The following is a 23,276-nucleotide window of genomic DNA, read 5'->3' on the forward strand; positions in this document are numbered from 1 at the left end:
TTCGGAGCTCATATGAGAAGCAATCTTGACTTAGAGGAAAAGGGAAGGTTCTGTGTGTTTGATTTTCTAGACTTTCCTCCTCTCCACACTGTACATTATGCAGTTCTGATTAACTTGCTGATTTGATAAGTAGCACATCATCATGTTTCCTCATGACCATTTTGCAGCACTTCACTTATTTAGTCATTCAGTGGTTTTGTATAGCGCAGAGATGGTTCCAGAATTTTTTGGGACCCGGGCAGAGAGGGAATGTCTGAAGCCACTACTATTTGCATACAAAGTGACACTTTAAGAAATTACGGGCCTGATTACTACTTTGGCGGAGGGGGTTAATCCGTCCCAAATTCCCAAATGAGACGGATATCCTGCCCACCGTATTACGAGTCCATTATATCCTATGGAGCTCGTAATACGGTGGGCGGAATATCCGTCACATTTGGGACGGATTAACCCCCTCCGCCAAAGTTGTAATCAGGCCCTACATCACAATTAAAACCATCAATTGACTATTAGTCCTTGTGCATCGTTGAAAGCAAGAAGCAACTGTCCTTGTGCAGATATCACTGAAACAATAAAAACATAAATAACACTAATAAAATAAATGCATGTATTTCAAAGTTCTATTAAATGGAAGATCATGCTGACACAACCAGGGGAGAGCAACCAGGGGTGTAACAAATGTGCAATGGGCCCTGGTGACAAGCAACGTAAATTATTCTTCAGGGCCACTGATTGGACAGTAAAATACAGCAATAGTGTAGGTGCCCTAAGCCAATAATCCCACAGGGTCATGGTGCTACTGCACTCGCTATACAGTGGAGCCTCTTCCCCTGGGCCTTGAAGCTATGGATTGTGGCTGATAGGTGCATGGGAAAATAGTAATGGTGTCACTGCCCAGATACAAGAAAATGATGCTGGACAGTTAAGATGATTTAAGGGCCTGGGCGGCCATGCTATCCCATTTGAAACACCCCCCACCAGATGTCTAATCAGGGTTACAAACTGCAGGGCTGTAGGGTTGGATACAGGGTCCTCTGAGGCAATGTACTCCAATATTAATGTTTGATTTGTCATTCTGCAGCTATGATTTGCTACATTGTCTACAAAGCCATGTACAAGAGCGGGGGAGATGGGGTAGCGAGGGATTGTTCCTACAGTCTTGTTGCAGTCTGTGCACTAAAGCTGCAATGTAACTTTGATGACTATTGCTATCATCAGCTATATCCTATATAACTCAATAAAGATCATTTTAAAAAATGATGCTGGACGGTAGAGGCATGATTTGGGAGCACTGAGTCCTTACCATCCCTGAACCCTAGCGCAACTGCATCTGCTGCACTATTGATAGCTACACCCCTGAGAAAGACCACATCCCAAAGGACTCACAGACACAGTCCAACGCTTCAAAGCCCCTGAGGTTTGCCCCCTCCCCTAAGCACCCAACAATGGCATGAGGAGGAAGGGCCTCTCTTGTGCTTTGCAAGACTGGAACATGGCTGAAGTGCCAATGGAGAGGCAAGTAGCAAACAATGGTTCCACAGGTCCTGGTGCAAAGTATAAACATTCCCTCACCCCTCCCCCTCCATCAATCCAATGTCTGTGCAGGCCTAATGCTACAAGTCCAATGGTGGGGGATCCAGTGGCCCTTGTTGCCATAATCCAGAGCTGGGAGACGCAGGAGATGGGACCGTTTACCCTGAGCCTCACATCTAAGGTGTATGGTTAGTATAGGAGGAGGGTGCCCTGTTGTGTACTTAGCCTAGACTGCTTTAACTTAGAATGTTATTATGTCATTGAATGTAGTAACTCATACAGAATGCTGGCAGGGGATTAGAGAAGAAAGTGGTGGCAAGAGAAGTTGTACCTGTTCTTGCTGGTGCCAGGGATTCAGTAGGAAGAAATAAACCTGTGGTTCTACCTTCGTGTCGTCTGGTGAATTAGACACAACATGTCCCATCTCCTAGGCCTCACAGACAGTGCTGCATGACCCAATGAAGGGGACCTTGCAGCCACGGTCCAATGTTGCAAAGTGCAAGTGAAAGGAGTTCTTTTACCAGGGCCTTGCAGATAGTACTCAGCAGTGCGATCCGGGAGGTGGAGTGCACCCTACTCTGGGCCTCACTGTGATAGTTTAGCTCTGTAAGGCCCAGGATGGTGGTCAACTATCCATTATCATATCACATCACAGGGCACTTGTGAGTGTCAAGACACTGGGCATGTCTTGGCACATTGTGCCTGCGGAGACATCAAGAATAGTTGTTGGGGAACACAGCCTCTCCGACCCAGCCAAATACAAACATCTCATTTACAGCTCATTAAGGGCTAAACGAGATATTTACTTGTTTCTTCAAAGGATCGGGGAAAAAATACTGAACAATGGGCATCTCATGCAGCTTCTGTAGGGTCGGTGGGCCATGAAATCTGATTGCAGGACAAACCTCCAGAATGTGTCACTGCACAAGATAGTTCCCTCAGTTTCATCCGCCTGCCTTAGATGCCAGTCAGACGAAGCAGATTTATAGTCATATCCTAGGTTATTACTGTATTGGTGTGAAATTAGAGATTCACTGGCATCACTCATCAGGTCCTCTTATTATGTGGTTGTTTAATAATTGTATAATTTTGGTCCTTTTCTTTGACGCTTCATTAGACACATTGTTACGATTGCTGTCATTGTAAGTTGCTTCACTGAAGTTGAACATTCCATGAGCCTACATATGTATGTATACTGATTGATGCTGAGATATTTTCCTGCACATTTTGCCTGACTTTGATTATTGGAAATATGCTTTATTTTGCTTATGTTGTGTCTAAAGCAATAAAATACATTAAAAAAAAAAAAATAGGACTATCATGTGCTATCAAAATACAAGTAGCGCACATACACAGTTTTTAGTAAGATAAATAGGAATGGGGTGGAAACTATGAAAATACCAGTTTCTAATTCCTCAGAGTAAACACTGAAAATATCACTTCGCCAACTGGCTCGCTTGGTATGCCTCCTCTCATCTTCCATCCAAGCAATCTATCCGGACCCCTTCAACTATCAGCCCTGCAGCGCCCCCAGGCGCTTCATCTTCGGAGAGGCCTTACTTATTCCTAACCAGTTCCCTGGTTTGACGAGGCAAAAGAAGAAATTGGCTGATGGCTTGCTCACATGGAAACTTGGAATGGGAGGGCATTCTTTTGTTCCGCTCCAGACTTGGTCATAGGTTCAGATGCCAGCAGGTTAGACTGGGGGGAATTCTCAACAGGAGGCACATGGTATCCATAAGAACAGAGGTTGCATATCAACTGTTTGGAGCTCCTGGCGGGTTCTTTCGCAGTCCGTTGTAGGACCAAGGACAATGTCAAAAGTCCTCCTCATGATGGACAATGTGTCACCAGACCATTATATTAACCACCTGGGGGTAGAAGATCCATAGTTCTGTCTGATCTAGTGAAGAATTTTTGGCAATACTGTCTAGACCACCACATATCAATAACAGTGGAGTAAGTTCCTAGCCAGGTGAACCAGGTGGCGGATTGGCTCTCCTGTCATTTCCACAACTCAAGTTTGTGGAAAATGCGCCGGCAGGTTTTGGCCAAATTCTCAGACAGGTGGGGCCTGTTCTCAGTCGATCTGTTTGCCTCACGCCTGGATCACTAGATGGACCGGTTCTTCAGTTGGAGACCGGACCCACTGGTGGTAGTGACTGATGAGTTACTCCAAGACTGGAGTAAGGCGAAAGGGTACGCATTTCCCCCATTCTCAATGATTACCAAGGTATCTGCCCAGGTCAGGAAGTAGCAGGCAGAGGTAGTGCTCATCTCCCTGATTTGAAGGTCTCACGTTTGGTTCACAGTTTTGACTGAACTTTCATGGGATTCTCCAATCCCTCTCCCCATTGGGTGGTGATGGATCCTTGTCCTTGATGACATGGTGGATTACCTATAACAGTGAATGATCCCAGGTCTTTCGAGACAGGCTGAGGACCTCTTGTACAAAGCGTGGGCAGATAGTGTGGTGAAAGGTACAAGTCGGCTTGGTTATGATGGTCATGTTGGTTTGTGTAATGGAGCTTTGATCCAGTGGGCGCTGATCTAGTACAGGTACTCAATTTCCAGTCCAGCCTGGTGACAAAGGGTCTTAGGGCCAGATTTAGCAAAGGTTTTTACCCATTCTGTGTCTATGGGAAAAAGTGTTCGTACATATGGCCCTTACTTACCAATGATTACCTCTGGCTCCACAATTTAAGCGGGCATGCTCCTGTCGCTGGGTCCCTATCGGGAAGTACCCTTTTATTTGAAGACATCTTAAGGGGATTCAACTCTATTTACCTCCAGAACCACACTACTCTGGAATGTTAACCAGGTGCTTAACCTGTTCCTTTCTTGGCAAACAAACAGGTTCCTCTCTAGGAAAGAGCTGTCAGGTAAATTGAGTTTCCTCCCCGGCTAGAGTTACCTTTACTGTCAGCATAGATACTTAATCCAATACCAGGGTTATTGCATACCCCACTTTTTGGGATACTCCAAAGTTGTGTGTGGTACATTGCATTGAGGTCTATGAGGAAATGATGACTGAGTTGCACCCTCTGGGTGTCAATTTCTCATAGCACTTCAGAAACCACATAAGGCAGTGTCATCTCCTACCATTGCCCGTTGGGTCAGATGAGTCATGCAGAAGGCTGGTAATGACTCCAAATTGTTTGGAGCAAACTCAGCAAGGGTGTGATGGCTTCAAATGTGCTCTGCCTGGGAGCCCATTTGGAGGACATCATGAATGCAGCAGATTGGTCCCCAGACTTCACCTTTAGGAGACTCTACTTTAAGCCAGTAGTGGGTGTGGCTCATTTGGTGGTGAGCAAACTTTAATCTAGCATAATCTTTGCGTCCAGTCCTGACACAGAATGAAAAATGTCCTAGCTATCGCAACTGAAAGTTTCAATTCTATTAAGGACAGAGAGGTGAGGATTATCCCACTTAGCAAGGGTCAACCTCAACTATCCCCATGACTAGTAAGTATGCATTTTCAAAACGGTTTCTGAAATGGCTCTTCGAAATGTAGAAGAGAATGCATATTGTTATGATGCTAGTGTTGAGTATTTGATTTTAACTGATGCGATTATTTAGGACAAGTTACAGAGACATGCTTCTATTTTTTTTAGGCTCTGGAAGTTCTAAACAAGATGGCTGAAGATCGTGAAGTGGCATACCTCGAGCAAAGAAAGATGGAACTTTGAGATTGTGGAAGGACTTTGTTGGAACTGTAGTTATATGATTAGATGCTGAAGTTTTTCATCCCCAAATGGTGATGGAAATGGTACTTTGTTATTTCCACTAAACAATTGTTACCGTAAATAATAAAGTGAAGGAAGAAAGCATAATCCTCACCTCTTTGTCCTTAACCCTTTGACCGCCAAGGAGGTCCTGGTAGAGGCCTTAAGGGGAAAGCGCTAGTGAACTCCCTGAGTGCCTCCACCACCCCTCCAGGGCAGGGCTGGAAGGGGAGTTGTTTCCCATTCCACTCCGGAAACTCCCAGTGGCATCTGATGAGGTCAACGCATGATCGCGCCCTGACCTCATCACAGGTCACCACCCATCGCGCTGGAAGAGAAACAGATTAGTTTCTCCTCTGTACAGTGGCAGGGGAGGTGAGAGAGGCATGAAAAGGGAAGACACCAGGGATGTTTGTTTATTTTTTTATATTGCAATAAGTGGAGCGACCCCTTTGGCAAGGGTCGCTGCCCCTGGAGATTTTTTTTTAAGGCCATTTCTGCACCCCATCCTGGGGGCAGATAGGCTTATATTAATTAGGCCGATCTGACTCTGGGAGGGAGGGGCAGAAGCAATTAGACACCAGGGATTTTTATTTGTTTATATTTATAACGGTAGCAAGCCCTCAGGCAAGGGTCACTCCCCATGGTGCAATTTATTCTTAGGCCAAAATATTTAATTAGGCCGGTCTCCCCCCCCCCCACCGTGGGAAAGGGGCATAAGCCACTAGACACCAGGGATTTCTTTTTTTTGTTTGTTTATATTGATAAGGGGAGCGACCTCTTAGGCAAGCGTCGCTCCCCTAGAGGGCAAATTTATTTTAGGCCATTTCTGCCCTCCTTGGGTGCAGACCGGCCTATTTTTCTTAGGTCAATCTGTCCCCAAGGAGGGCAGAAACAACTAGACACCAGGGATTTTTTTTTGGGGGGGGGGCAATTTCATGCAAGGGGAACAACCCCTTAAGCAAGGGTCACTCCCCTGGGGGCGAATTTATTTTAGGCCATTTCTGCCCTCCTTGGGGACAGATCGGCCTATTTTTGTAGGGCTCATCTTCCCCCCAGGGAGGCAGAAAGCCCACAAGACACCAGGGAAGAATCTTCTTCAAAAAGAGAGGGTGGGGGTATGGTCATACCCCCACCCCCAATAAATGGGGACAAAGTTGTTCTGCCCACCAGTGGGCAGATGGGACAATTATCCCCAATCCACTCCAGGGGTGGAGGGTGTGGGGGGGCAGAAAGCCTACTAGATGCCAGGGAATTTCAAAAAAAGAAATTGTGGGGTGGTGGCTGCCAACCAGTATGGGCATGGTTATGCCCCCCACCCCAACTAATGGGGTTAACAGTCTTTCAGCTTTCCCCTCGCACACTAAACGATCTTATCCCAACAGCAAGCAAGAGGACATTTGTTTATTTTGAGTTTGGATTTTACTTCTGGGCCATGACAGCTTGTCTAACTCTCAACGGTTTCCCACTTGGAATGGTAAGAGCTGCACTTATTTGGACTTTGGGATGCTGCCATGTAGAAAAATCTACGAGACCTAGACACATCTGAAAACAAAACATCTGAGTGAGTCCAGGGTGGTGTTTCACATGCACCCCACACCATTTTCCTACCCACAATGCCCTGCAAACCTTCAACTTTGCTTGAAATCACACATTTTTGTGATGGAACCTTCCGCAATCTGCAGAAATCCACAAAATTCCAACCACTCAGCATTGACACATCTATATCAATAAAACTTCTGCCCTACTTGTCAGCCTAAAAATGTTTTTTTTCCAAACTGCCCTTTTGGACCCGCTTTTGTTCCCCCTCATTACCAACATGTTTTTGGCTCTTCCCTGTCACAGGCACTTGGCCCACCTGCACAAGTGAGGTATCATTGTATCAGGAGCCTGAGGGGAACGTTGGGTGGTAGGAAATATGTGCTGGTGTGGTGATTCCACACGGAAATGTGGGAAAATTTGATTTTTTTAGCTAAATTTGAGGTTTGCTGAGGATTCTGGGTAAGAAATCACTGGGGATCCATGCCAGTCACATCTGCCTGGACTCCCTCGGTGTCTAGCTTGCAGAACTGTCTGGGTGTGGTAGGTTTCCCTAGATGGCTGCTGAGCCCAGGACCAAAAACAGAGGTGCCCCCCACCCCTCATAAAAACAATTAGTTTTGTATTTGATAATTTAGATGTGTCCACGTAGAGTTTGGGGGCCATATCCTCTTGCGGGCATTAGGCCTACAAACACAAGTGAGGTACTATTTTGATCAGGAGATTTGGGGGAATGCTAGGTGGAAGGAAATTTGTGGCTCCTCTCACATCCCAGAACTTTCTGTCACCAAAATGGGAGGAAAATTTGTTTTTTTAAACCAAATGTTGATGTTTGCAAAGGATTCTGGGTAACAGAACCTGGTGAGAGCCCCACAAGTCACCCCATCTTGGATTCCCCATGGTGACTAGATTTCAAAAATGCACAGGTTTGGTAGGTTTCACTAGGAGCCGGCTGAGCTAGAACCCTAAGTCCACAGCTAGGCACTTTGCAAAAAAAAGGTCAGTTTCCTTTAGGAAAATGTCATGTGTCCACATTGTGTTTTGGGGCACTTCCTGTGTCACGAGTACTAGGCCTACCCACACAATTGAGGTACCATTTTTATTGGGAGACTTGGGGGAACACAGAATAGCAGAACAAGCGTTATTGCCCCTTGTCTTCCTCTACATTTTACCTTCCAAATGTAAGACTGTGTGTAAAAAAAAGTCTATTTGAGAAATGCCCTGTAATTCACATGCTAGTATGGGGGTACCAGAATTCAGAGATGTGCAAATAACCACTGCTTCTCAACACCTTATCTTGTGCCCATTTTGGAAATACAAAGGTTTCATTGATACCTATTTTTCACTCTTTATATTTTACCAAATGAATTGCTGTATACCCAATATACTATGAAACCTCATTGAAAGATGAAGCTCCTTTATTGGCTCTGGCTACCTAGAGTTCTTGATGAATCTACAAGTCCTATGTATCCCCACAACCAGAATAGTTCAGCAGACGTAACAGTATATTTGCTTTCGAAAATCTGACATTGCGAATAAAAGTTACAGAGTAAAACGTGGAGATAAATTGCTGTTTTTTTACCTCAATTTCAATATTTTGTTTATCTCAGCTGTTATTTTCTGTAGAAAAACCTTGCAGGATCTACACAAATGACCCCTTGCTGAATTCAGAATGTTGTCTACTTTTTAGAAATGTTTAGCTGTCTAGGATCCAGCATTGGTTTCACACCCATTTCAGTCACTAACTGGAAGGAGGCTAAAACCACAGAAAATGGTAAAGATGGGGTATGTCTCAGTAAAATGCCAAAATTGTGTTGAAAAATGTGGTTTTCTGTTTCAAGTCTGCCTGTTTCTGAAAGCTGTGAAGATTGTGATTTTGGCACCGCAAACCCTTTGTTGATGCCATTTTGGGGGGGGGGGGGGGGGGGGACGACAAGCCTTCTTCTGCAGCCCTTTTTTCCAATTAAAAAAAAAAAAAAAGAATTGTTGCTGTACTTTTCCTAATTTCTTGGTCTCCTCCAGGGGAACCCACAAACTCTGTGTACCTTCAGATTCCCTAGGATGTTGGAAAAAAGGATGCAAATTTGACGTGGGTAGCTTATGTGGACAAAGCGTTATTGGGACCTAAGTGCAAACTGCCCAAAATAGCCAAAAAAGACTTGGCACCTGAGGGGGAATAGACCTGGCAGGAAAGGGGTTAAAAGAATTGAAACTTTCCATTACTACGACATTTTTCATTTTCCTGCAGCTTTCAATCCAGTACGTAGGCGTAACAAAGGGCATTAATAAAAACATCATTACAATCATAGAAACAAAAATAGAATTAGAATTTCCAGAAATTAAAATGCTGCTTGGTGAGCATGATTCAATTTTCTACCCAAGGAAAAAATATAAATATCTATGAGCCCCAACTGCTTTCCTATATAAAGCGCCAGTTTATGATAACTTGAGAATTTTGGACTTAATAGTGATGTACAAGTACATACAGACATATGACTTAAAATACACTGTGCTCTGCCTGTCTCGCGTGCATGCCCTCCCTTTTGAACAAAAAAGGGGAAACGTTTTTGACACAGAGTTAAATATAGGCCTAACTAAAATCTAAATAAAGCTAGTGTAGTTTGTGCGTGATTACGGTGCCATTCACAATTAGAACATGAGATAATTGTGCTATTTTTAGCGCCAAATTGGCAGTGCAAAAACTGATGCAAGGACACATTTCGCACTAATAGCACAAAATGACAGATTTGTATTTTGCGTAATTTTTCTGAAATTTAGCATAGTTACTGAAAAGCATAGTACACAAACTTCGAATATTAATGGTTAACGTACTTCTTGAGAGACGCTGCCTGCAGGCATGACCTACGATGTGGTATCAATTACTTTGTAAACTCAGAAACACAATCACTATTTAATCCCAACGCTTCAAAGAAACGAACGCTGAACCATCCTCATGTACAGCGTCTCCTCAGTTAGTTGGCAAACCTCGTCCGCCTTCATCAGCTTTATTTTAAAGTTGATGAAGGCGGACCATAGTCGGCAAACCTCGCCCGCCTTCATCGGCTTTACTTTAAAGCCGATGAAGGCAGACAAGGTTTGCCGACTAACTGAGGAGACGCTGTACACGCGTATGGTTCAGCGTTCGTTTCTTTGAATCGTTGGGAATAAATATTGATTGTGTTCATGAGTTTACAAAGAAATTGATATCACATTCAAGCCCTGAAGAAGTTCTGTTGTTGGACGAAACACGCGTTGGCTACAATTTTCAATTAAGTGGGTTGAGGATTCAATCCACAACGTATTAGACCGCAATTTACATTTACTGATTCCATGCGTCTTTCTTGAAAATGGGACAATACTGTTGATCATGAGGATAATTGGCCTCCATATCCTGACTAATTAAGCCGATGATCCATTTTATGATCTATTGGATCATGATCTACAAGATTTAGACTGAAATTTACAAATTAGTGGTTGGAAACATTGCTTTTAGGAATTAGGGATGTTTTTGTTTATATGATGATGGTATTGACAAGTGTGGGGAGTTATAAATTATGCAAATTAAATTGATAACGTTTCAAAACTGAATCAGCTAATCAGATGTTTGTGATTGTCTTTGATTGTTGTTGGATCCTCAAATAATCTTTAATGGATGACCGGATATATTCATAAATGGATTGAATTGGACTTATAGCTATTTACATATGTGTGCCTCGCTGTTTTTTTCTTTCCTGTTTAAACTAACTGGTCTTCTATAGGTCCAGTGTACACACTTTGGCAGCAGGTGTTATATAGTTTGTAGAGCACCATATGTAGCAACATTGCAATCCGACAATTAGGTAGGGATGTGCAACTGAGATAATCATTTGTTGCCTTTATATATTCCTATGACCTACGATGTGATGGTGAAAGTATGTGTCTTCCCTTTGATTTCATTTTTTCCCGTTAAATGTTGTACAAAATCCCAATAATCAGATAATATTAAAAATAGTTAACGTAGTTATTTAAGAAGACAATGGCCATACATAGCGAGACACACATGCACGAACGGTCTGGAAAACTATAATTTGTAAAAGTATTAAAAAGAAGACTGAAGGTTGAAAACGTTTTTTATTGTTTTGGTCAGGATAGCCTTTGCAAACTTGTTTAGACACACTGATATCTGACTCACGTCGTCGCTCACACTGCTTCTTTAAACATTTAGGGGGTAATCGATAGTTGGAAGAAGACAGTGCGCTATTCACAACCTCCGTGAAGCACTACAACTGCTCCATCATCGCTCAATTCTCGAGAGCAACATTCGGGTTAACAGGCAGACGTCAGGTGTAATTAATACTTTAAGACAGGCCACACTCGACAGGAGTATAATCCCGGAATCGTTAAAAGCTATGAAAACGGAGCAGGTGTTGCTCGTTTTCATTATTTCCTGATTGTGTCGCAATGTGTAAACAAAAAAACGTAAGATGGCCGAGGAAGCGGGAAGTGCAAGTGGGAAGCAGCCAGCACAAAGCCTCAGTGCGCATGGGTAACGCGCAGCTGATGGGGCGGGGGAGCCGAGTCCAACGCTGCTGCGGCGGGGGGGGGGAGCCGGTGCGCAGGGCCTGCTTCCACCCGCTCGCAAACATACTGTGATAGTATTTACATAGAGTAGGCACGCGCCGTTTATAAGAGGGGGAGGAGCTCAGGGCCCGTCACTCAGCGCAGAGCGGCGCGTTGCATCGGTTGTCTGCATCCCCGTAGGAGGTGAACGTGTTGAACCGGAATCGCTGGCCTAGGGGGAGGCGCGTCAAGTTAACATTTAAAGCTCACGCTCACCTCTGGCCCGTTCCTCCTCGAAGTACAGTAGGTCGGCCTGCTCTTAGCCCGCGGCGGGGCCGGCAGGGGGGCTGGTGCGCGCTCATCCGCCTCCCGCGTAGCTCGCTGGGCCTCGCCGCGCCAGTGGATCCTTTGGATTCAGCAGATTTTTTTTGCCCCGTCGGTCCCCGCGTCAGACAATGAAATCAGAACGCCCTATCATCAATTCTAATCATGATTGTGACGTCACGGCAGACAGCGGCCAATGGACACCCGAAATCAGCTCTGACATCGCCTGCCTCAGCAGAACGGAGACTCTGATCGCCTGCCGAGGCACGCCCACTGCCGCCGCCCAGGCCAGGCTCTGAGGAGAGATGCCAGAAACCTGCGGCAGCGGTGGTAGAGGGCAGCCCCCACCTCTGAAGGTGCCGACTGGGGAGCCTCTTTCCCTGCTTGGTACAAGAAAGAACGCTCAGACCTTTCGGCATCTGCCAGAGAAGCACCAAACGCTACTTGAGTGTGCCTCAATTTCTTTCCTAAAGTGTATTTGTTGTGTACTCGTAAATGTTAGTCTTAAACTGTAGCTGTTAAGATTCCCACACGCCCCTTACATCTCGAGCTTCAAAGGGCTAATTCTTTTCCCTTCTCAGTACCGGATCTGCGCCGGTTAAACTTTTAACATAATTGCAAGAATTAAAGCATCATATTTTCCGTTTTTCCCCAAGTCACAACTTACACGAATCTGAATGTGTTCAGAGTAAATAATAGTTGCAAAATCTTTGCCGTGTTTTAAACTGGTATAGCAACATTGAAAGGGGCAGGGAGACTGTTTCAAACTATTTGTTGATTTTAATGCCTCCTGATTTTGAGATTAATCGCAAGAAATTTCTTGTATACAGCGCCCTAAGTGCCTGAAGAAAAGTATGGGATCAGTGATAATGAGTACAGTGGGGGAGGAGTCAGTCAGGACTGAAAAGAACACCATATACTCTACAGTTGGTTGTCATTTTAATCTACAGGTAACTGCATATAAAATAGAATGCACATGTGTTAGTTGGAAAAACTGCTTAAATGTATTTTTCTAGTATGAAAGTTTGGTTAGCTAATGCGATCCTTTCAGGTGTCTGTAGATGTAGCCGGACAGCCCAGACTGAATCCTTTTACAAAACAGCAGTTTGTGCCCCTTAATCCTACTCTCAACTCCTTGCCCAAAACTGGTGCAGTCCCTTCGGGATTAGCCAATTTAAATCCAGAATCTATTCTAAAATGGTAGGTTCTCAATTTTATTTGCAATATTTAGTTTGCACCTAGTACTGATCTTAACATCGTACTGCCATTCTTTGTATGGCATTACATTAACAAACTATAGTCTTTGAATCTGGATGTTTTTTAAGCTTTCAAATGTTCTTTATTCGCTTTAAAATTCTTTTAAAATTTCACATCTAATCAATTCACTGGCGGTCGATGCCTTTTATCCATCCACATTTGGGCTTTTTCAAGGCTGTTAATGAGAAATATATACATACAGTTATCACGTTCAGTATTTTAACAACTCAAAATATCAGTTTAAAACCATATTATTCAACCAAAACATCCATGGAGTTCCCCAAATCCATGTGTCCTTACTGTGACACCACTTCGTTGCACCAAAGTACACACACACATTTTGTGTGTGTGTGTGTGTGTATGTATGTGTATGTATATATATATATATATATATATATATATATATATATATGGGTGTGTGTGAAGAAACGTCCTTATAATGATACATTTGAGTCATAGTAAAAAAAAATCCCTATACAACAGTATCACTGTTTTTGTCAATTTTCCATCTTTATTGCAACTTGCTCCTAATTAGTGTGCCCACATCCCAATTTGTACAAAACTCAACCAACAGTGGGAGGCACCTATGCAATCATTAATAACCCTACATATCCCACACCAATATCTGTGTATAGTCCATATCGTTATTAACTCATTTAGTTAAAATAGTTCCATTGTTTAACAAATATTTCTATATAAATTCAATTCTTTCACTTCATGGTAAATTTTTGTAGTTAATTAAATCCAATATCTGTGTTTATAATAACTATGAGTAATAAGAACCTTGTCGAAAATGACACATAATTAAATTAAATATTGTTTTATATCCACTCTCCTCCATTTGCTCATTGACAAATGTATTAAATATGCACTCAGGCTTTTAATTATACTGGTTTAATTTATATCCTCAATTAGCCCAGCATTATCCTACTGCTGGGAGTCACTATTTAAACATGCCCTCATTGACCATATTTTTAATGCAAATTCAGGGCAAGGTTAACCATTTTGTTTGTAACACTTTAATATATCCTCAAACACAAATTGGCAATCATTCACATCAGCTTATCACTCCCTCACTACGAACGTGTGATCGACACATAAGATAAAAAAAGTTATTTAGCATATAGTCCATTTTAAAATGACGGTCAATACAACAGTTAGCAGTCGCCATACTAACACCACCTCCTTGTCACTATTTCAAATTTTCCTCAGTATAAAATGATGTTTTATATAACCTTGTTAGTGGTAGCTATTTTAACACAATCTCTTTGTCAAAATAGTTCACATATGCTCAGTGTAAGGGTAATGTAATATAAATCCCTCAGAATAATAATTTACATTTTATAATAATTATTGAACGCTATCACTTTTTCCGCTATATTTCGATCTTCATGAGCTTCAAATTGCATGGTTTTATTCAGATCCTCATTTCCATCCCAAATCAATGTCCACCATCTTATCGCCTCTACCCACTCAGACAAAATTTCTACTTTGTTATATGACCCACCAAAGCCTCCGTGATAATCCACATACTAATTTAACAATGGTATAATTAAATCAGTTCCATATTCATATTAACAATATCTGTAATTGCAGAACTCATTAAGATTCAACATGTGTGGCATCTCACTTGATCAGATATTCAATCTGGCAATAAGTACTGCCATTTTTCACTTTCTTTATATGCCTCAAACATCTGATCATCGGCTTAAGGCACAATGGATGCCATCTTTAAAATTGTTTCAGCCAATACTATAATCAGTTTTTCGATAATCAGTCTATAGAATTCTTGTATTTCTCCTACATAGCTTTCCCCAATTCAAAATATATAGTCTCACCCCTTCAGGCACAAATATGGGGAACAGTGCCATTTGTTTTCTCTTTTTATGAACTAAAGACATCTGATTGTGTATTGTTCTTACAAACAAGCACATCAGCCCAAAGACAATGGCTGCCATTGTTAAAGGGTTTCCTAAATAGTAAATATTACATTGACTCTTTAATGGTAAGCACCATTTTTCTAATGTGCTACAAGCACCCAATCACATGACATAACTTTGCCCAACTCAAAGTATGTGACATCTCACCTCTTAAACACCTGCACATAGTGAACCCTGCCATTTGTTTTCTCTTTTGATGAACTAAAGACGCCCGATCTCATTGTTCTACTCCTCCAATACACCATTTTAGGCCTAGGACTTGTTTCTGTTTCAATCCCTACAAGTAAGCAGTAAGTACCAATGTTTTCAAAGTATAGTAGCAAGCCTGTGACTGTACCTATTATATTCAGTAATTAAACTTAGGGATGCTTCTTTCTGTTCCCTTGTATATCTTATTAGGGTGTCCTTTCTATGTACATTGCCCATTCTCCTTTCTGATTCCTGAGTTTAGGCACAATATATCCTCTTGCACAAAACTGTCCTTAATATCTTCAACTGTATCATGAAAGCTGTTATCCTATTACGTAATCTCCTTGCTCTAACCATCGGGATACCATTGATGGTAGCAGGTGTATGTGCCCTTATTGCATGTAGGACACTATTGCAAGAGGCACTTTTCCTATGTAATTTGCTTTTAATTTTATCACCCACAATGTATTTTTCTAAATCCAGAAATTCGGTCTTCTTTCCACTCTGGCTGGTTGTCCTCTTCATATTAACATCATATCATTCAAATATTCATCATATTTTATGAGCTGTTTACTTCCACATCACAATAATGTCACTAAAACAACCACAAAAATAATTATAATCAACCCATTCTGATGCCGGGGAGCCCCAGGCATGCTCCCTTTTATACTATTCCTTGAAGAAATTTGCATAGGGTGGAGAAAACCTGGAGCCCATGGCAGTCCCCTGTAGCTTATGGTTCCACATTCCATTGTGCAAAAAATAATTATTCATCAGGATGATCTCCACCATTTTTATAAGCATGTCCATAGGTTAGTAGATAACAAGTTTATTGAGATCATTGTCCATAAAACATTCAAAAACAATAAAAACATTTGTATGATTAAAATAAAATTTGACTTAAAGCCCACCCGTGGGCCACCCACACTACTGTAACCTGTCCTTAAGCAGCAACAGTGCCTGAAGCAGAAAGTTAAGAGCCACAGAGCTGGTGTTTCTCTAGTCAACTCTGACAAGAACGGAACTGTTCATGCAAGCAAATCCCTGGCGGAAGTGAAAGCTGATGAGAATGCCATGAGTAGCCAGAGCTCAGCCGTTCGGGGCTTGGTGTAGCAAGGAACGCCGCAGTGAGGGCTACAAGGAGCTGAAACCTGTGCTCATAGGTCCCATGGCTGCCCATTCAGCAGCGAGCAGCTTGGTTCAGTTCGGAGCTCAGCAGACTGGTGCTTGGTGAGGCAGAGAACGCCGCAATGAACACCGTAAGGAACCATAAGGACCTGTAACTGGTGCTCGGCGTTTCCACGGCCTCCCTGGCCTGTCTTCTGAATCCACTCACAGCCCCAAGTTCACCCATACTGGTCAGGACTGGAGAAGTAAGAGGAGTAAAGAAGTGAAGAATGAAGTTGGCAGGGCTGAAACAAGTCTCTCCTGTTCACCTGCTCTCCTCTCTTCTCCTCTCCTCTCCTCTCCTCCCCTCCCCTCCCCTCTCCTACCCCCTTCCTACCATCTATCTGCTACTGGCTACCTGTTGGTGCCATCCATCTTTAATTCAGATCAGGATTGATAGTTAACCAACGTCCCCTCTGCCCTTGCCATCTGCCTAACCTGGTACCCTGGTGCTGACCACCACTCTGGCACAATCCGGCGCAACTGGCATCACCTGCACTCTTGAGCCTGCCCTCAAGCCTGTCCTCACCCATGTCTTTGTCCTCCTGTCCCGCCCACTCATTTGAAAAAGTGGAACTGTAAATTCTCTTGGCCTGAACTGTCAACGAACTGTGAAGGCTGTAACTTGCTTCCCCGTACAGTGAGCCACCCTGCTTTCCTGCACTCTTAGAACTCCCTGAGCCAACTGTCCCCTGAGGTCAAACTCAAGCTTGGCACCTGGAATGCTGGGCTGCTAAAATACTGGAACACCTGAGCCAGAGTTTTCTTGTCCGCATGGCATGCTCATGCCCCTACTATAAAGCTTTGCAAGAAGCTTCTGGCCGGGGGAGGTGAGGCAGTGCCGGGATGACCCTCGGCTGAACAGCACTCAGGAGCAACAGAGTGGCAGCAGTTTAACTCACAATGCATAACTTGCAATGCTTCCAGCGTAGAGACAAGACCGGTGTAGTGGTCAATAGGGCCACTGCTGCTGAGAGAGGTGAGTGGTGCACAGTGGAGAGGGCCACGTTAGCGGGTGGTGCAGTTTGCTGTAATGCCACTCCCTGTCTGCCTTGTCCACTTAGTCTGGGCAGAGTGCAAGTAGCAGAAGTTGAAGAGAGTAAGAAGAAGGACCGTGGGCAAGGAGAGGCATTTTAAGACAAAACAACTGGGGCTTCTGGGACAAGAAGGTGAGTGAAGAAACCACAAATACCAGCTTGTAGCTAATTACCCAAGATAAGATTGGGTAGAGTGAGGCAAATAATGTCAACCAAATACCTGGAAACAGAACAGTAACACAGTGACTAAAGAAAGTAACACGAGAGGCAGAAGAAGAGCTCACATAGAGGAAGGCACACAAGCCTCATCACTTCTCTCTAGCTTGGCGGGGGAGCAACATCCTCGAAACACAGGCCATCATGCTAAGATTTATACAAAGTTCTCCTTTATTAAAGATGCTGGGGTAGTACTCTGCTCAAGCAGTGATGGGATAAATGGTCTTCCCTCACTACTGCAGCCAGAAATAGTGGAACAGCACATGGCTGCGAAGGGTACACTGTCACAAAGGGAAGGGGCAGCAGGCACTGCATCAGACATAGCGGCATTGGGTGCATGAAGCGACGGTGATCAACTTGGCCCAGATGAGCCTTTAAGGCTTGAAGAAGCAACTGACCTAGTGATTACAGGCGCAACAGCTGTCAAGAGGAGGACTGAGGGGAAAACATCAGGGTCAGAGAAAGGGCTCATACCTAAGGTTAGCAGAAGCCCAGTAAGCAGAAGCAATGACTGCTGCATCAATATGCCTCAAAGTATTGGGCCTGAGTGTGCCCCATTATTGGAGGAAGTGGAGCCAAAACCGACCATGTGGGCAAAGGCCCACATGCTTGTCTGGCTTATCAGTTGCAAAAATGGACAAGCAGGGGCGCTGTATCACCCTGCCCTGCATGAGTGAAACTGGGCTAGCCCCAAATGAGATTGAGCAAATTACTGAGGAACCATCTGTCATAAGGACACCACCAACATTAAAAATCGCCTTACGGCCAGAAGAAAATCAAACTTTTAACATAAGTCTAGCCCATATAGAATCTAATTTCAGACCACAGGCATTAAGGCTCTACAAAGCACATCAAACGGTGCCTTGGAGCCCCAAAAACCAAGACATTCAGAGCCCAACTTATATTTTTCATACCTAGCAATATAGGAATAGGAAGAGCTTGCAGCAATGTATACCCCAGACAACTTGCAGGAGGGAAGCAATAAGATGATTCAAAATAATATCAATCAGGGAAAGCAGGATGGGAAAAACAGTATTTGGACCTCACTATTAAGTACTATGCAGTTAGTCAACACAATGCAATATCAAGCTGACATAATGGATATCCAACTTTCATTGGTGAACTCACTTGCCATTTACATCTCAAATATTGATGCAAAATTGGCTGACCTTAGCAACCTGATCAGGCAAGCCCAATCTGAGATGCAGCTTTCACAATTAGGCTGCACCTGTGTCACAAATGTAGAGAAATTATCAAAACTTCCACCAGCAATAGGTAAGGGCTTATCAGATATAAAAGAAGCTTCAAAAATCTACAATAGTGGCATGCAGGACATGCCGCCATGTTTTACAGCAGTAAAAGATCAAACAGCCACAAGGCTTCAAGGGAACAGACCCGCCCATGTCGATGAACAAATTCAAGAGCCAAATGCACAGATAGCAGAGAGAAGTAAGGAGCAACAGCTCCAAGATCAGGATTACCTTGCAGTGGAGGAATGAGTGAATGTAAGGGATCCGATACAGAGCAAACAGGATGAGGATTTGTCCGTTGTTCCACTTGGTTCAAAGCAAAAGCGGAAACAGAGGAGGAAGGGAAGGAAAAGGAAAACGGACATCTCAACATATTTTCAATCCAGCTCCACAAATGTCACTACCAGCAGATGGGTAGGAGCAAGCTCCAGTATTCCCCCAGACATACAAAGGAACGCTCCCTCAGGTGGTGGTTTGTCAATTGATGCGGTATCAGTGAACCAAAGGGAGGACACTGAACAAGGACAAGCTGCTCCTGTCACAGGAGCAAGGGAAGCTCCCAAAAGGGCCAGATACCTCATAATGAGAACTCTGGAATGGGGTATAGAAGCCTCCCAGATAGTGTCATGGGTCGGGGGCCCTCGAGCACCAAGGGTTAACACCTAGAAGCTTAGAGGTGCAGCCAAAAATAACCAATACCCTGTTATTACTGGAATATAAATCAAACAGCCGAGAGGGTGTGCTTAACAGGGTGAACATCCTATGACCGCTAACCACCATTAATAGATTGGAGGACTTAAGATCAAGTGATCTGAGTACCATAGTGTTTATGGAGTACAGAAATCATTTAGGGAGTGAGGCAACTATACTTACCTGGGCATCAGCAGAAATCCCCAGGAGGGTTATGGAAGAACAAGGACATCTAAGCATTCGGGGAATTAAAATAGAACCATACCAAAAGACAGGATATCCGGAACCCCTGATATCAAGGGAAAAAGATTGTCAAAAACCCCACCAAAAGAACAACAGGGCGTGAACATTCTCTGTAGTTAGGGTTGTGCAGAGCACATCTCGGATAGAAAAGGAAAGATTTGACACCAGCGAGGCCAGCCCACGTGCACTAAGCACATCTGGATTTCAAGATTGGGGTTGGCTAGCTGGCAAAATAAACAAGCGAACTCATATTCCTTGACTCAACAACGACTTAACTCTAATAGGCAAAACCTGTTGTTAGAAATGGGGTCTCTGGTTGGCAGTCAGTTTGCACTCTGTCCAAGCAGGGACCCTCACTCTTTTCAGGGTAATGGAGATACACACCTAGGATAACCACTACTTACCTCCTTGGTCGATTGGCACAAGCAATCAGACTTATCTCAGAGGCAATGTGTGAAGTATTTGCACTAAAATACACAGTAATACAGTGAAAACACTACAAAATGAGCAACTCGCCAGTTTAGAAAAATATCTAATATTTATCTTAATCAAACAAGACCAAAACAACACAAATCCAACATACACAAGTCAAGATATGAATTTTATAAAATAGTCTTACTCCATAGAAACCAAGGAAACGTTTTTACACAAAGTACCTGGTTTGCCTAAAAAAAATAAGCCGCACTGACGACCGTGCATTCGAAGTGTCAGCGATGTGTTGATTCCTTACTCGCAAGTGAGGCTGTGGGTCATTTCTTCTCAAGTCGGGTACTAGATGTGTCAGTTTTCTCTCCCGCAAGAGAGCGATGTGTCGAATTTCGGATGGGGCACCTCAGATCTGCACAGGTTCATGATGACTTTGACGCCCAGCGACAATGCATGAGAAATCCAGCTGCACGGTGCTGGAAAGCCGCACTACACGGGGTTTGCGTTGTTTTTAGCAGCTGCAAGTGGGTGTTGCGTTGTTTCTCCAGCTGCGATGCAAGTGATGCGTCAATTTCACAGCCGTGAAGCAGCTGGTGGCCGATTTCCGCCGAGAAGTGGGTTGCGCGCATTTTTACATCCGCGTTGCAGGTGGTGCATCAAAATTTTCCCTGCATGGCTTCCTGTGCATGGATTTCAGTACTTGTTCTACCATATTCACCTTTCAAGGGCCCAGGGACTGGATAGGGTACCACTTGGCAGGGCAGGCATCTCGGCAGAGAGTCCAGGTGCTAGCAGAGGAAGTCTTTGATGACCCTGAGACTTCAAAACAGGAGGCAAGCTCAGCCCAAGCCCTTGCAGATTCTTCACAAGCAGGAATATACCACAAAGTCCAGTCTTTGTTGTCTTTCGGGCAGAAGCAGCAACTGCAGGTCAACCCAGCAAAGCACAGTCACAGGCAAAGGTGCAGTATTCCTCCTCCAGTTTTTCAGCTCTTCTCCTTGGCAGAGGGTTCTCTTGGTTCCAGAAGTAATCTAAAATCTGGGGTTTGGGGTCCACTACTTATACCCCTTTCTGCATTTGAAGTAGGCAAACTTGAAAGGAAAGTCTCTGTTGTTCACAAGATCCTGCTTGCCCAGGCCTGGCTCCACACTCACACCACGGGGTTGGAGACTGCATTGTGTGAGGGCAGGCACAGCCCATTCAGGTGTAAGTGACCACTCCTTCCTCCACTCTAGCCCGGATGGCCCATCAGGCTATGCAGGCTACACCCCAGCTCCCTTTGTGTCACTGTCTACAGGGGATTCACAAACAGCCCAACTGTCAGTCTGACCCAGACCGGGAATACCCAAACATGCAGAGTCACAGAATGATTTAAGCAAGAAAATGGCCATTTCTAAAAGTAGCATTTTCAAACTGACGATTCAAAAATCAACTTTACCAAAAGATGTGTTTTTAAATTGTGAGTTCAGAGACCCAAAACTCCAGATCTCCATCTGCTCCCAAAGGGAAACTGCACTTAAGACTGATATTTAAAGGCAACCCCCATGTTAACCTATGAGCGAGATATGCCTTGCAACAGTGAAAATCTGAATTTGGCAGTATTTCAGTTATTACATGTAAAACGCATCAGTACATCTCACCTTTAACATTACACTACACCCAGCCCATGGTGCTACCTAGGGCCTACCTTATGGGTGCCCTACATGCATAAAAAAGGGACGGTTTGGGCCTGGCAAGTGGGTACACTTGTCAAGTCGAATTGGCAGGTTATAACTGCACACACAGACACTGCAGTGGCAGGTCTGGGCCATGTTTTCACAGGGCTCCTAATGTGGATGGCACAACCAGTGCTGCAGGCCCACTAGTAGCATTTGATGTACAGGCCCTGGGCACCTCTAGTGCACTTTACGAAGGACTTACTAGTAAATCAAATATGCCAGTCAAGGATAAACCAATCACCACTACAGTTTACACAGTGAGCATATACACTTTAGCACTGGTTAGCAGTGGTAAAGTGCCCGGAGTCCTACCTTCCCAGCTAGTTCTAGTAAGTTTATATTTACACCCACAAGACAATGCTAGGGGGATTAGCCAGCTGGGAGAGGAACTGTCAGTTCTACTATTGGAGGAACAATGCTCTGCTTTCATACTAACTCGCATTTTCAATATGTGTATGTTCGTAACAGCGGTTGAGGACAAGACACTGGGTAATCCTCCACTAGCATGGTACATACCGCTGCAAGACAGAAACAACAGGGAAAGGCAAACAAAGTTGGCAAAAAATCTTCTTGGAAGATTTGAACACCTGAGTTTTTGGCACTAAATGGCCGACTCCCAGGAGACTGCCCCTTCCGCCATCTACCACTCTACAGCAGTCAGAAGAACAATCAACTTTACTGTTATAACCCTGCCTTCGTTCTGCAAAATCATTGATTTCCACTGAGGGGCACGGGTGACAGCGATCATCTCCCACAAGAGATTATGCTGGCACAGCAAGTTTTACTTTCCAAACAACCAATAGAGGCACCAGGCAGCGTACACACTTTAAACAACAAACTAATGCAAAACCCATTATCCAGAAAGGCTGCTTGCTAAGGCGAAGGCCCTCCTGCAAAACTCTGGGAAGTGGACAAGATGGTCTAGCTAGTTGGGAGAACTCTACAAGGACATTAGGTGCTACTCATTCAGCAGAAGAGTCACGACCAAGAGTAAATAAGGTACATTGTACTGGAAGGCCCTTCTCCAGGCAGGCAGCTCAATTTAGGGCATTCAAGAAAGCAATTAACAAATTGCTGCAAAGACGTCTCTGGAACAGCAAGGGTGTTAATACCCAAAAAGAACCGAGGCAACTAAAAGCTGCTCAGAAACAAGCTGACTTGCCAAATAAAAAGAGAATCAGCAGAGGCTGTGGGCTAGGCTCCTGCATGACTCTAAGTCCAACAACAGTTTAAGGTTTTGGCATGCAGTCAGTTTGCTACAAAATCCAACTACACATGGAATCAACTCTCATTTAACAGAGGAGGCCTGGGCAAGTTATCTTCAGGATCACTTAAGTAACAAATCCCAGTGCAGTGCAAACATAGAGTTAAAACTTCAAATGTGATGAATGAGAAAGGAAAAACTAATAAAACATGCAGCAATAAAGAAGGAACCTCACTGACCATAATTTCTGCTAACCAAATCACAAAAATAATTACT

General features: G+C 43.8%; 1 protein-coding gene across 2 annotated transcripts in view; it reads right to left on the minus strand.

Annotated features, from left to right (window-relative positions):
• Positions 1-11,818, minus strand: part of HDX (highly divergent homeobox) — a 307,184-nt gene extending 295,366 nt beyond the window's left edge. The window contains exon 1 of one of the 2 annotated variants that reach the window (XM_069212603.1): positions 11,616-11,818. The gene's annotated coding sequence lies outside the window, so the exon portion shown is untranslated. The remainder of the gene's footprint in view (positions 1-11,615) is intronic. The other variant, XM_069212610.1, reaches the window with a different exon arrangement.
• Positions 11,819-23,276: the final 11,458 nt, after the last annotated feature.

The sequence above is a fragment of the Pleurodeles waltl genome, chromosome 2_1, assembly GCF_031143425.1.
Source record: "Pleurodeles waltl isolate 20211129_DDA chromosome 2_1, aPleWal1.hap1.20221129, whole genome shotgun sequence".
In the NCBI taxonomy this organism is placed as follows: Eukaryota; Metazoa; Chordata; class Amphibia; order Caudata; family Salamandridae; genus Pleurodeles; species Pleurodeles waltl.